The 12,661-nt window shown below is 39.5% G+C and overlaps 1 protein-coding gene and 1 pseudogene across 3 annotated transcripts in view; one reads left to right on the top strand and one right to left on the bottom strand.

Annotated features, from left to right (window-relative positions):
- SLC35F4 (solute carrier family 35 member F4) overlaps nucleotides 1-12,661 on the bottom strand; it is a 308,259-nt gene that overhangs the window by 183,907 nt on the left and 111,691 nt on the right. The gene's annotated exons all lie outside the window — the stretch shown is intronic.
- The window catches only part of LOC129487840 (ubiquitin-like), a 401,690-nt pseudogene continuing 399,118 nt past the window's right edge, over nucleotides 10,090-12,661 (top strand).

The raw sequence follows: 12,661 nt of genomic DNA, 5'->3' as shown, positions 1-12,661 counted from the left end.
TACCAAGCAAATGGAAAACAACATAAAGCAGAGGTTGCAATCCTAGTCTCTGATAAAACAGACTTTAAACCAATAAAGATCAAAAGAGACAAAGAAGGCCATTACATAATGGTAAAGGGATCAATTCAACAAGAAGGGCTAACCATCCTAAATATATATGCACCCAATACAGGAGCACCCAGATTCATAAAGCAAGTTCTTAGAGACCTACAAAGAGACTAAGACTCCCATGCAATAATAATGGGAGACTTTAACACCCCACTGTCAACACTAGACAGATCAATGAGACATAAAGTTAACAAGGATATCCAGGAATTGAATTCAGCTCTGGACCAAGCAGACCTAATAGACATCTACAGAACTTTCCACTCCAAATCAACAGAATATACATTCTTTTCAGCACCACACCACACCTACTCCAAAATTGACCACATAGTTGGAAATAAAGCACTCCTCAGCAAATGTAAAAGAATAGAAATTATAACAAACTGTCTCTCAGACCACAGTGCAATCAAACTAGAACTCAGGATTAAGAAACTCACTCAAAACCGTTCAACTACATGGAATGTGAACAACCTGCTCCTGAATGACTACTGGGTACATAACAAAATGAAGGCAGAAATAAAGATGTTCTTTAAAACCAATGAGAACAAAGACACAACATACCAGAATCTCTGGGACACATTTAAAGCAGTATGTAGAGGAAAATTTATAGCACTAAATGTCCACAAGAGAAAGCGGCAAAGATATAAAATTGACATCCTAACATCACAATTAAAAGAACTAGAGAAGCAAGAACAAACACATTCAAAAGCTAGCAGAAGGCAAGGAATAACTAAAATCAGAGCAGAACTGAAGGAGATAGAGACACAAAAAACCCTTCAAAAAAAATCAATGAATCCAGGAGCTGGTTTTTCTGAAAAGATCAAGAAAATTGATAGACCGCTAGCAAGACTAATAAAGAAGAAAAGAGAGAAGAATCAAATAGACGCAATAAAAAATGATCAAGGGGATATCACCACTGATCCCACAGAAATACAAACTACCGTCAGAGAATACTATAAACACTTCTATGCAAATAAACTAGAAAATCTAGAAGAAATGGATAAATTCCTGGACACATACACCCTCCCAAGTGTAAACCAGGAAGAAATTGAATCCTTGAATAGACCAATAACAGGCTCTGAAATTGAGGCAATGATTAATAGACTACCAACCAAAAAAAACTCCAGGACCAGACAGATTCACAGCCCAATTCTACCAGAGGTACAAAGAGGAGCTGGTACCATTCCTTCTGAAACTCTTCCAATCAATAGAAAAAGAGAGAATCTTCCCTAACTCATTTTATGAGGCCAGCATCATCCTGATACCAAAGCCTGGCAAAGACACAACAAAAAAAGAGAATTTTGGACCAATATCCCTGATGAACATCCATGCAAAAATCCTCAATAAAATACTGGCAAACTGAATCCAGCAGAACATCAAAAAGCTTATCCACCATGACCAAGTGGGCTTCATCCCTGGGATGCAAGGCTGGTTCAACATACACAAATCAATAAACATAATCCGGCATATGAACAGAACCAACGACAAAAACCACATGATTATCTCAATAGATGCAGTAAAGGCCTTTGACAAAATTCAACAGCCCTTCATGCTAAAAACTCTCAATAAACTAGGTATTGATGGGACATATCTCAAAATAATAAGAGCTATCTATGACAAACCCACAGCCAATATCATACTGAATGGGCAAACACTGGAAGCATTCCCTTTGAAAACTGGCACAAGACAGGAATGCCCTCTCTCACCACTCCTATTCAACATAGTGTTGGAAGTTCTGGCCAGGACAATTAGGCAGGAGAAAGAAATAAAGGGTATTCAGTTAGGTGAAGAGGAAGTCAAATTGGCCCTGTTTGCAGATGACATGATTGTTTATCTAGAAAACCCCATCATCTCAGCCCCAAATCTCCTCAAACTAAGAGGCAACTTCAGCAAAGTCTCAGGATACAAAATCAATGTGCAAAAATCACAAGCATTCCTATACACCAAGAACAGACAAACAGAGAGCCAAATCATGAGTGAACTCCCATTCACAATTGCTGCAAAGAGAATAAAATACCTAGGAATCCAACTTATGACGGATGTGAAGGACCTCTTCAAGGAGAACTACAAACCACTGCTCAATGAAATAAAAGGGGACACAAAAAAATGGAAGAACATTCCATGCTCATGGATAGGAAGAATCAATATTGTGAAAATGGCCATACTGCCTAAGGTAATTTATAGATTCAATGCCATCCCCATCAGCTACCAATGACTTTCTTCACAGAATTGGAAAAAACTACTTTAACGTTCACATGGAACCAAAAAAGAGCCCGCATTGCCAAGACAATCCTAGGCCAAAAGAACAAAGCTGGAGGCATCATGCTACCTGACTTCAACCTATACTACAAGCCTACAGTAGCCAAAACAGCATGGTACTTGTACCAAAACAGAGATATAGACCAATGGAATGGAACAGAGCCCTCAGAAATAATACCACACATCTACAACCATCTGATCTTTGACAAACCTGACAAAAACAAGCAATGGGGAAAGGATTCCCTGTTTAATAAATGGTGCTGGCTAGCCATATGTAGAAAGCTGAAAACTGGATCCCTTCCTTACACCTTATACAAAAATTAATTCAAGATGGATTAAAGACTTAAGTGTTAGACATAAAATCATAAAAACCCTAGAAGAAAACCTAGGCAATACCATTCAGGACATAGGCATGGGCAAGGACTTCATGTCTAAAACACCAAAAGCAATGGCAACAAAAGCCAAAATTGACAAATGGGATCTAATTAAACTAAAAAGCTTCTGCACAGCAAAAGAAACTACTATCAGAGTGAATAGGCAACCTACAGAATGGGAGAAAATTTTTACAATCTACCCATCTGACAAAGAGCTAATATCCAGAATCTACAAAGAACTTAAACAAGTTTACAAGAAAAAATCAAGCAACCCCATTAAAAAGTGGACAAAGGATATGAACAGACACTTTTCAAAAGAAGACATTTATGCAGCCAACAGACACATGAAAAAATGCTCATCATCACTGGCCATCAGAGAAATGCAAATCAGAACCACAATGAGACTCCATCTCACACCAGTTAGAATGGCCATCATTAAAAAGTCAGGAAACAACAGGTGCTGGAGAGGATGTGGAGAAACAGGAACACTTTTACACTGTTGGTGGGACTGTAAACTAGTTCAACCATTGTGGAAGACAGTGTGGCGAGTCCTCAAGGATCTAGAACTAGAAATACCATTTGACCCAGCCATCCCATTACTGGGTATATACCCAAAGGATTATAAATCATGCTACTATAAAGACACATGCACAAGTATGTTTACTGCGGCACTATTCACAATAGCAAAGACTTGGAACCAACCCAAATGTCCATCAGTGATAGACTGGATTAAGAAAATGTGGCACATATACACCATGGAATACTACGCAGCCATAAAAAGGATGAGTTCATGTCCTTTGTAGGGACATGGATGAAGCTGGAAACCATCATTCTGAGCAAACTATCGCAGGGACAGAAAACCAAACACCACATGTTCTCACTCATAGGTGGGAATTGAACAATAAGAACACCTGGACACAGGGTGGAGAACATCACACACTGGGGCCTGTCATGGGGTAGGGGGCAGGGGGAAGGGATAGCATTAAGAGATATACCTAATGTAAATGATGAGTTAATGGGTGCAGCACACCAACATGGCACATGTATACATATGTAACAAACCTGCACGTTGTGCACATGTACCCTAGAACTTAAAGTATAATTAAAAAAAAAAAAAGAAAGTACTCAATGATTCACCATTGTTTATGACGTTAACTGTAGTGTTAACAGGTTGAAAAAGTTAATCAGGTTGATAAAGTCCCCGTCTGTTTCTATTTTACTGAGACTTTTTATAATAAATAGTGGTTGAATTTTGTTAATGCTTTTTCTGTATTTTTTGTAATGATCATATTATTTTTCTCTTTGCTAACAATGTGGGTAACATTGAATTGACTTTCTGTGTAAATCAACCTTGCATCTCTGGAAAAAACTCCAACTGATCATGATGTGTTATCCTTTTTATACACTGCTGTATTCAATTTGGTAATATATTTATTTTTTGTATCTATTTCATGAGGGATATCAGTATGTAATTGTTTTCTCTTGTCATATCTTTGTTAAAAAAAAGTTTTTAAAAACAAAAAAGTGCAAAAAAATGACAAATTGTAGTGATTCTTGTGTTTTGTTGTTTTTGTGTTATGTGTGTGGTTGGTTGGTTGATTGGTTGTTTTTGCCTTCAAAAGCTTTGTACAGTTTCAAAATGACTCAAGGGGTAGCTATTCTGCAAGCACCATTTATTAACCAGAAATGCAAAGTTAGAGATAATATGTTTTTTAAAAGACAGAACGGTTGTTATAAAAGGGTGAAGAGTGCAGTTGGGATCACATGTCTGGATTCAAGTCCATTAGTAAGGGCTTTGAGGTATGGCCATCTACCTGCCATCTCCTGCGCCACACAGGAAAGAAACCTGGAAGAAATCCTGAGCACAGAAGTTTTTGAGATAGTTCACTTTTTCTACATGAACTGAGATTTTTTAAAATATACAGTATCCATTCCACTGGGATATTCGGCATCTTGAGGAATAAAATAAAACAAAAAGGAAATAAACACGTAAGCAATAGTACTCCCTAAAATATTTGTCTTGCTCTTTTTAAGGTTATCTCAGAACAAAGGGCCTGGCTGTTATGATACACGCAAATAAAAAGACTCAGGACATAAAGTTGAGAGCCTTAGAGGGCAAATGCTTACTGCACTGGGCATTGCTGGGCTTCATGCCATCAGGGACTGATAAGAGACTCAGTGACAAATTGAATGAAAATGTGAAGTATTTGCTGGGTTAGCCTACCTTTGCAATAAACATAACCAAAAGATTGGACTATGTCTTACATATATTACTAAGGGCGTTTCTAATTTTGACTACCTTTTAAAAATATTTTCATATGAAACATTTCAAATAGGATGCAAGAGTAAAGAAAAGGGTATGATGAACCCCCAGTACGGTATTGTGAACCCTAATGTACCCACCATCCAGCTCCAACAATTGGCAAACCCATGGGCAATCTTGCTCCATCCATTCTGCTATCTACTTCCCTGCTTCTGGATTATTTTGAAGCAAATCTCATTTCATTACATCACTTCAACCATCAATATTTCAGCATATCTCTTTAAAAGATTAGAATTCTATTCTTATACCTAGCCGCAATACTATTATGCTACCTAAAAACATTTATAGTAATTTGTTGATGTCATTACATTTTCAACTCCAACTACTTTTTGCATAATTATATACAAGTTAATTGTATAAAAGCTGACACATTCACATGAAAATGACAGCTGCCAAAGGCAGACACCCCAAATCCCTGAATGTTCTTAGTTAGATTTAAATTATTGATAGGCTTCAAGAACACAAGTCTATTTCAGTAAAGAAAGCGATCCACTTTTAGGAGCATTTACTTTCCCCAGTGTACTTAAACAGTACATTTAATCCATCCACTTAACTAAAAATGATGGAGCGCCTGCACATGGAAAATTGAAAGCATTTTATTTTTAGGCTCAAGTTGTAGAACTCTATACACGACCAAGAAAACATCATAGAAATCTAATGAAGCCAGCTTGACTAAGCCAGCAGATGGTTAAATTTTTGGTTTAATACAGAAAAACTGTCTTGAGTTTTTCACTGGTAGGTTAGAAAAATCAAGAATATAGACTATTGGAGCCCCAAATACTGAATGCTGGGACTGCTTCCATGGTATATTGACAATCCAGATTGTGCGTATGTACGTGTGTATTTAGTCTGCTCAATTTTTATCACATGTATAGGTTCATATATTTACTGCCACAGTCAAGATATAGAACAGTTTCAACACAGGGATCCCTCACACTATCCTTTTATAGCTACAGTGGGTTTTTTTAAAGGTATGATTCAGGAACCACCTGCATCAGAATCATCTGCAAGTGGGGGCCAGGTATTGCTTAAAAATTCCAGGGCCTCACTCAACAACAGCTGAGTCATGAGTCAGAGATGCCAAACACTGGATCTGAAAACCTACATGTTAACAAGATACCAAAGAAATTTTTATTTATACAGTACTAAGTTTTGAGAACCTTTGTCTTATTTCAGCATTCTGTCTAGAGTGTATATTTTACTTAAAACTAGGCCTGAAGATATCCAGAACTTTTAAATTAAGGTACAATTAGAATTGTTGCATCTAAATATAATGAATCTAGTCCAAGCTCAAATGGAAAGGCTATTTTGGAATCAGAGGAGAAAAGCAATGTGTATAGTGTATAGAAAAGCCATGTGTATAGCTGCATATAGTCAACTAAAATTGCAAAGTTTAGACTGTAAATTCCAAAATATACAATACCAAACAAATCTCTTTACTAGCTCCTACCTAGGCACTGTGCTAGGTACTTTACAAACACAAGGTATTTCACCTTCATCTTAACTCTTTTATGGGTCTGAAGGTTCACATATTTTACAGATGAAGATACAAAGGCCCAGAGAAAAACTTAGCCAACAGATACAGAGCTGGTAAGCAGCTGAGCTTGGGTTCAAACGTACTAATAGATATGCCTGACATCAATATTCAACTCCGTGATGCCAAGAATTATATATAAAACACAGGACAGTTGGTATGAATACTCTCCAAATGTCCTATTTTTGTGATTGAACTTTTATTCTCATTAAATTTTACTGCTGTTGTCATCCTTTTTGTTTGGGGATAGGATCACGATAGGACAGGACAGTGCCACCCAAAGTATCTGTTACCAGACGCAACTTAAGCATAGAAATTGGGAGTAACCATTCAGAAACTTTCATAGCAATTTTACATTAATGTGACATCCAAGTGAATGATCAGCGGATTTGTCTCATTAAACAAAATGGCCAGTGCAGAATGCCAAACTTGCAGGGTGACTCCCACGTGACTCAATACATACTGATCATATACAGCAGTACCGTGCATGGTTCTGTGACGGGTTTAAAAACCAAAAAATGGGTCTTTCCCTACAGATAGTTTGAAAAGCACTAGGCTTTGCAGTTGAAAAGTTTAAAGGTGTAATAGATGTATTCTGCTTCCCATTTGTCCCTGGTACAGGGCAGATACAAGGTGACTAGCCTCTCAGAAGCTGCCCAAGCCCTGTAGAGCCTCCTTTGGTGACTTATCAAGGTGTCCTCAGACTACAGTGATCATGACACCAACTATACCGTTCTTTCACCAAGGTCGGTTCTCAACATGTTTAATTATCTCGTAGAGAGTGGGAATGTAAGGGAAACCTAAGAGGGGAGGAAGTGGAACATAATATTCATTCCCAAGTATCTCACACATGACTTGAAGTGGCCACCTCTATTTGAACTCTAATGTCAATTTTTTAATTTATATAAATTTATGGTGTATAAGTGCAATTTTGTTACCTGTGTAGTGATCAAGTCAGGGATTTTAGGTTATCTATCACCCTAACAACAAATATTGTACTCGTTAAGTAATTTCTCATCATCCACCCCTCTCATCTCCTCACCCTTCTGAGTCTCCAGTGTCTGTTATCCCACTCTCTATGGCCATATGTACACAGTTTTAACACCCACTTAAGAGTGAAAACATGCGGTATTTGTCTTTCAGTGTCTGAGTCATTTTACTTAAGATAATGATGTCCATTTCCATCCATGTTGCTGCCAATGACAGGATTTCATTCTTTTTTTTAGTCTGAATAGTATTCCATTGTGTATATACAAACCATATTTTCTTTATCCAGTCATCTGTTGATGGATGCTTAGATTGATTCCATATCTTTGCTATTCCAAATAGTGCTGTGGTAAACATAGGAGTGCAGGTATCTTTGATATATTGATTACTTTTCCTTTGGATAGATACCCAGCAGTGGGATTGCTGGATCAAATGGTACTTCTATTTGAAAAATCTTTATACTGTTTTCTATAGAGGTTGTACTAATTTACATTCCCACCAGCAGTGTATAAGAGTTTCCTTTTATCCATATTGTTGCCAACATTTAACATGTTTTCTTTGTAGTAATAGCCATTCTAACTGGGTTAAGCTAATCTCATTATGGTTTTCATTTGCATTTCCCTGATGATTAGCAAGGTTGAACATTTTTTTGCAGGCATCTATTGGCCATTTGTATGTCTTCTTTTGAGAAATGTCTATTCATGTCCTTGGCCTGCTTTTTAATGAAATTATTTGGGTTTGTTGTTGTTGTTGCTGAGTTGTTTGAACTTTTTGTATATTCTGGATATTAGTCCCCTGTCTGATGAATAGTTTCAAATATTTTCTCCCATTCTGTGGTTAATTTATAGGCAGTTTCACTTGTTGTGGTTAACTTATAGGCAGTCACTTTGTTGTGATGGCTGCTCTTTCCTTTGGCCTAATTTTATTGTTAGTCAACAAAGCTTTGGATTCAGAATCTGACATCCCTTGTCTCACCTGCCCAGTCTCCTCCGTCTCCCTTTATCTAGCTCATGTTACTTACAGCATCAGCATCATCATTACAGCAGCTACAATAGACTGAAAAACCAATGTGTCAAACATGGGGCAGGGACTTTATGTAAATTATTTCATTTAACTCGTAAAAACTACATAAAGTACATATAATTATCCCCATTTTCCATAAGAAGGAACTAAAGCTTAAGAAGGTTATTTTTTCTGGGTGACATGGTTAATAAGCAGCAGGGCAAAACTTTGATTTCAAACCCTGTGTTCCTAACCACTTCAGGTAAGTAAATATTTAACATTGTTAATATCTCCATGTAGTTAGTAGTAAGTATCTCTACTTTAAAGATGAGAAAATTGACATACAGAGAAGGTAAGACACCCAGTAATAAGGCAAGTAAGTTCTCCTGACTCAGAATGATGGCCTTCAGGCTAAAGCTCACTTAGAGATTGCTTTTTTCCTTTTGTTACTGTTATCCACAAATGTCCTACTATGCTGTTTTTAAGTCATTCACTGTATTGTATACATGGAGATTTACTTGAGCTGAATATCTCAGAAAAGGCAACAATGAAACACATTGATTTACTTTAAGTTGTGAAAGCCTAGTGCTTCCAGACTGTGTTTTTTTACTTTGGTTAATATTTGAGTAAGGCTCCTTATAGTTTGAAGGCAAAATGAGATTGTGTACAAAGAAAGAAAACTAAACTATGTTACAAGGAATAGGACAAAAATGGAAGAACATTAGTTCTCAAAAATTATGGTGGCTATGTTAAAAATTCTATGGTCACAATGAAAATATCACATAGCACTTATGAGGGCATTGACAGTTTTTTGAGGTATAAAATTTGGCCTTCACTAAATTTTTAATGTCATATGGAATACCGAATCTAAATACTGGGATTCTAAAAATAAGCCCTTAAAAAACATTTCTCTTTCTGTGTGTGTGTGTGTGTGTGTGTGTGTGTGTGTGTATTTTTTTCCCCACGACCAGGTGATTCATTATTTTTTCCAAATACATGGGTAGAGAAAGGAAAATTGCCAATTAGACCTTCCTATTCCAGGCTCCCAGGACAGCTCGTCTCTCCCCTCCCATGGCTTTTGATTTTTCTGTTGGAGCCAAGGTACTTAATGTAGTTCCTAGAAAGTAACTCTAGAAAGAGGGATTAAGTTTGTTAGGAGGAGCAGGATGAAGGGTTTCTAAGAGAATTTCTTACATTTTAATGTTTGTGGTTTTATTGCACTAATTATTTTTTCATAACAATTCACCAACTTGAGTTGACTTAAGTCTAAGGTGTCACTTGAATTTGTTCTCCCCAAAGAGGACTCCTTAACCTTATTAACACCCTCTCCACCCTCCCTTGCTCCAGCTCCAGCTGATTGGAAGAAAGTAACTTGAGTCCATCAGTTGGCTCTGCTAGGACACTTGATGTGGAGATGGAAAGCCCTGAGGTTTTTTGTTTTTCTTTTTCCTTTTTTTTTTTTTTTTTTTTTTTTTTTTTGAGATGGAGTCTTTCTCTGTCGCCGGGCTGGAGTGCAGTGGCGTAATCTTGGCTCACTGCAATGTCTGCCTCCTGGGTTCAAGCTGTTCTTCTGCCTCAACCTCCTGAGTAACTGGGACTACAGGTGCACACTACCATACCAGGCTAATTTTTGTATTTTTAGTAGAGATGGAGTTTCACCATGTTGGCCAGGATGGTCTCAATCTCCTGACCTCATGATCCACCCGCCTCAGCCTCCCAAAGTGCTGGGATTACAGGTGTGAGCCACTGTACCTGGCCGGAAAGCCTTGTCTTTTATAGGGAGCCAAAATGGTCTTCACCCATGAGGGTCTGAAACAGCCATTTCTTATTGTGTTTAAGAAACACTGACACCTCAGGAAAGCACAAATGAATCTGCTGTTGCTACAGCAGAAGTAGGAGAATAGGTGTGTCACTACCTGGGGAAGCAAGTAAAAATGCCTCCATAACAGGTAGTCATGTGACCAGGGCTCGCTCTACTAACTCTCACATTGCTACTGACATTCTCTTCAGTCCACCCCCAGGCATCAGGATGCTCAGGGGATTGGCTTTAGCACTGAGGACTGCCGGGGAGAGAAGACAGATTTTGCTTTCAAGACACAGCCACATGTTCATGTTGGGGCCGTGCCTGTGGCCTCATTATGATATGCACTATCTCTTGTGTGTTCTGGTAGTCTTTGATGAAGTGGTGGTTCCTGCAAAGATGGCATGTATAATCTTCTAGGGATTGTGTTCGGCTGTACACAAGCCCCGCTTCACTAGGACTCCCCCAAAGGAGCTGCCATGTTTTCCTTAGGCTACCCAGTGATTAGATTCTCCTCTGGGTTGGATTCCCCAATACTTGGCCCAGTAGCACCTGGGCAGCCCCATGGCTCAAGGCTGTCCACCAGCTTCCCTGAGCCTTTACAGGCAGTGGTGGGGTCCTCAGAGGCACTCTTCTGTATCCTCTGAGGGCTGAGGAGATGAGTATGGCGGAGGGGTTTCCTAGATACCTCACACCATGGTCTTTTCAAACCCTGTTGGCACAAGCTGCTCTCTCAGGCCTTCACACATCTCTAGACCAGATGCAGGTGCTCCTTGCTCTGTTTCCCACAACTCTCAAACTTCAGGGAAACCATGTAAAACTCCCCCTACCCCCAGAGAATTCTCTTACATACCACTTTGAGGGCAGCACCAAGAAGCGACCGTGAGTTCTTCAGTTCAGGGAGCTGCTGCCCTTTTTCCAGGGTACCCAACCTCTTCCTGATTCTCCACCTGTCCCTCTTCTTTAGGGTGGAGGGGAGAGAATAGCTCCTATTTTCCATAAACACTGGCCTCCACCCAGGGTAGCTTCCTTCCACTCGGCCCTTTTCTTATATTGTCTAGGGTGGGAGGTATCTGTACCAGTTCTATATGATTGGTGTCTGAGCAGCCTTGAAAGAAAGCTGTCTGTCCCCAAATGGGACCGGCTCATGGGCAGCTCCATGGATTGAGAATGTCTGTGACAAAGATTTCCCTTCCCTCTCAGGATTAGTCCAATTACCAGGACAATAGGAAAAGCTCCTCTAAACATCCTCTACACAGAGATAAGATCCTTTACAATGACTAAACCAGTGCTTTTTTTTTTTTTTTTGAGATGGAGTCTCAGTCTGTCACCCAGGCTGGAGTGCAGTGTGCGCAATCTTGGCTCACTGCAATCTCTGCCTCCCAGATTCAAGCAATTCTCCTGCCTCAGCCTCCCAAGTATCTGAGATTACACACACATGCTACCACGCCTGGCTGATTTTTTCGTATTTTTAGTAGAGATGGGGTTTCTCCATGTTGGCCATTCTGGTCTCGAACTCCTGACTTCAGGTGATCCATCTGCCTTGGCCTCCCAAAGTACTGGGATTACAGGCGTGAGCCACCATGCCTGGCAAACCAATGCATTTTGATGTTTGTAACTTAGATGTTGGCTCCCTTGCATCCTTCTTCCTGTGAGATTTATCACCCAAGGGTGTAAGAGAGCTCATACTTGGGAAAACTTCTGCAAGTCCACAGGTTTCACTGAGGAACCAGATTTACTAAATTATTCTAGCTCCCTTTCAAGGCCAGCTTTATGAGTGCATGACCAGTGCATGGAGCCTCCCAAGATTCATAATAAGTTCTGAGAAAAGGGCCTTGCCTTTCATCTTGTATCAGGGCTCACGAATTATGTAGCCTTCCTGCTCCCATTGGTTTATTCCACCTAGCACAGGCCTCATGGCCTCTGGGTACAGCAAAGATAAGAATCAGTGAAATAAAAAAGAAAGAAAAATCAATATTTTCTGGTCAGAGGAAACCAGGAGGCAGGGGCATGTAGGTAAGCAACCTGACTGATCAGCGGTGTGTCCTGATTTCCCTTCTCCGACTGAAGCCCAGAGAGGGAAAGGAGCATAAGATAGGTGTGGAGCAGCCAGATGGAAGAGACTTCGATTCCTGGTCCTAATCAGAAATCTGGCAAGAGAGTCAGTCTGCCCCTTCTCAAATGGAGCCCGGGCCCAGCAATGTAAACTTCATGGCGTGGAATGGTTCAGCACAGGGGAGACTTGAAAGCTCTCTAGCCAGCCTGGCTCCTGTACC

This window comes from Symphalangus syndactylus, chromosome 8 (genome assembly GCF_028878055.3).
Source record: "Symphalangus syndactylus isolate Jambi chromosome 8, NHGRI_mSymSyn1-v2.1_pri, whole genome shotgun sequence".
NCBI lineage: Eukaryota > Metazoa > Chordata > Mammalia > Primates > Hylobatidae > Symphalangus > Symphalangus syndactylus.
This window is presented reverse-complemented; position numbering and strand designations above follow the sequence as displayed.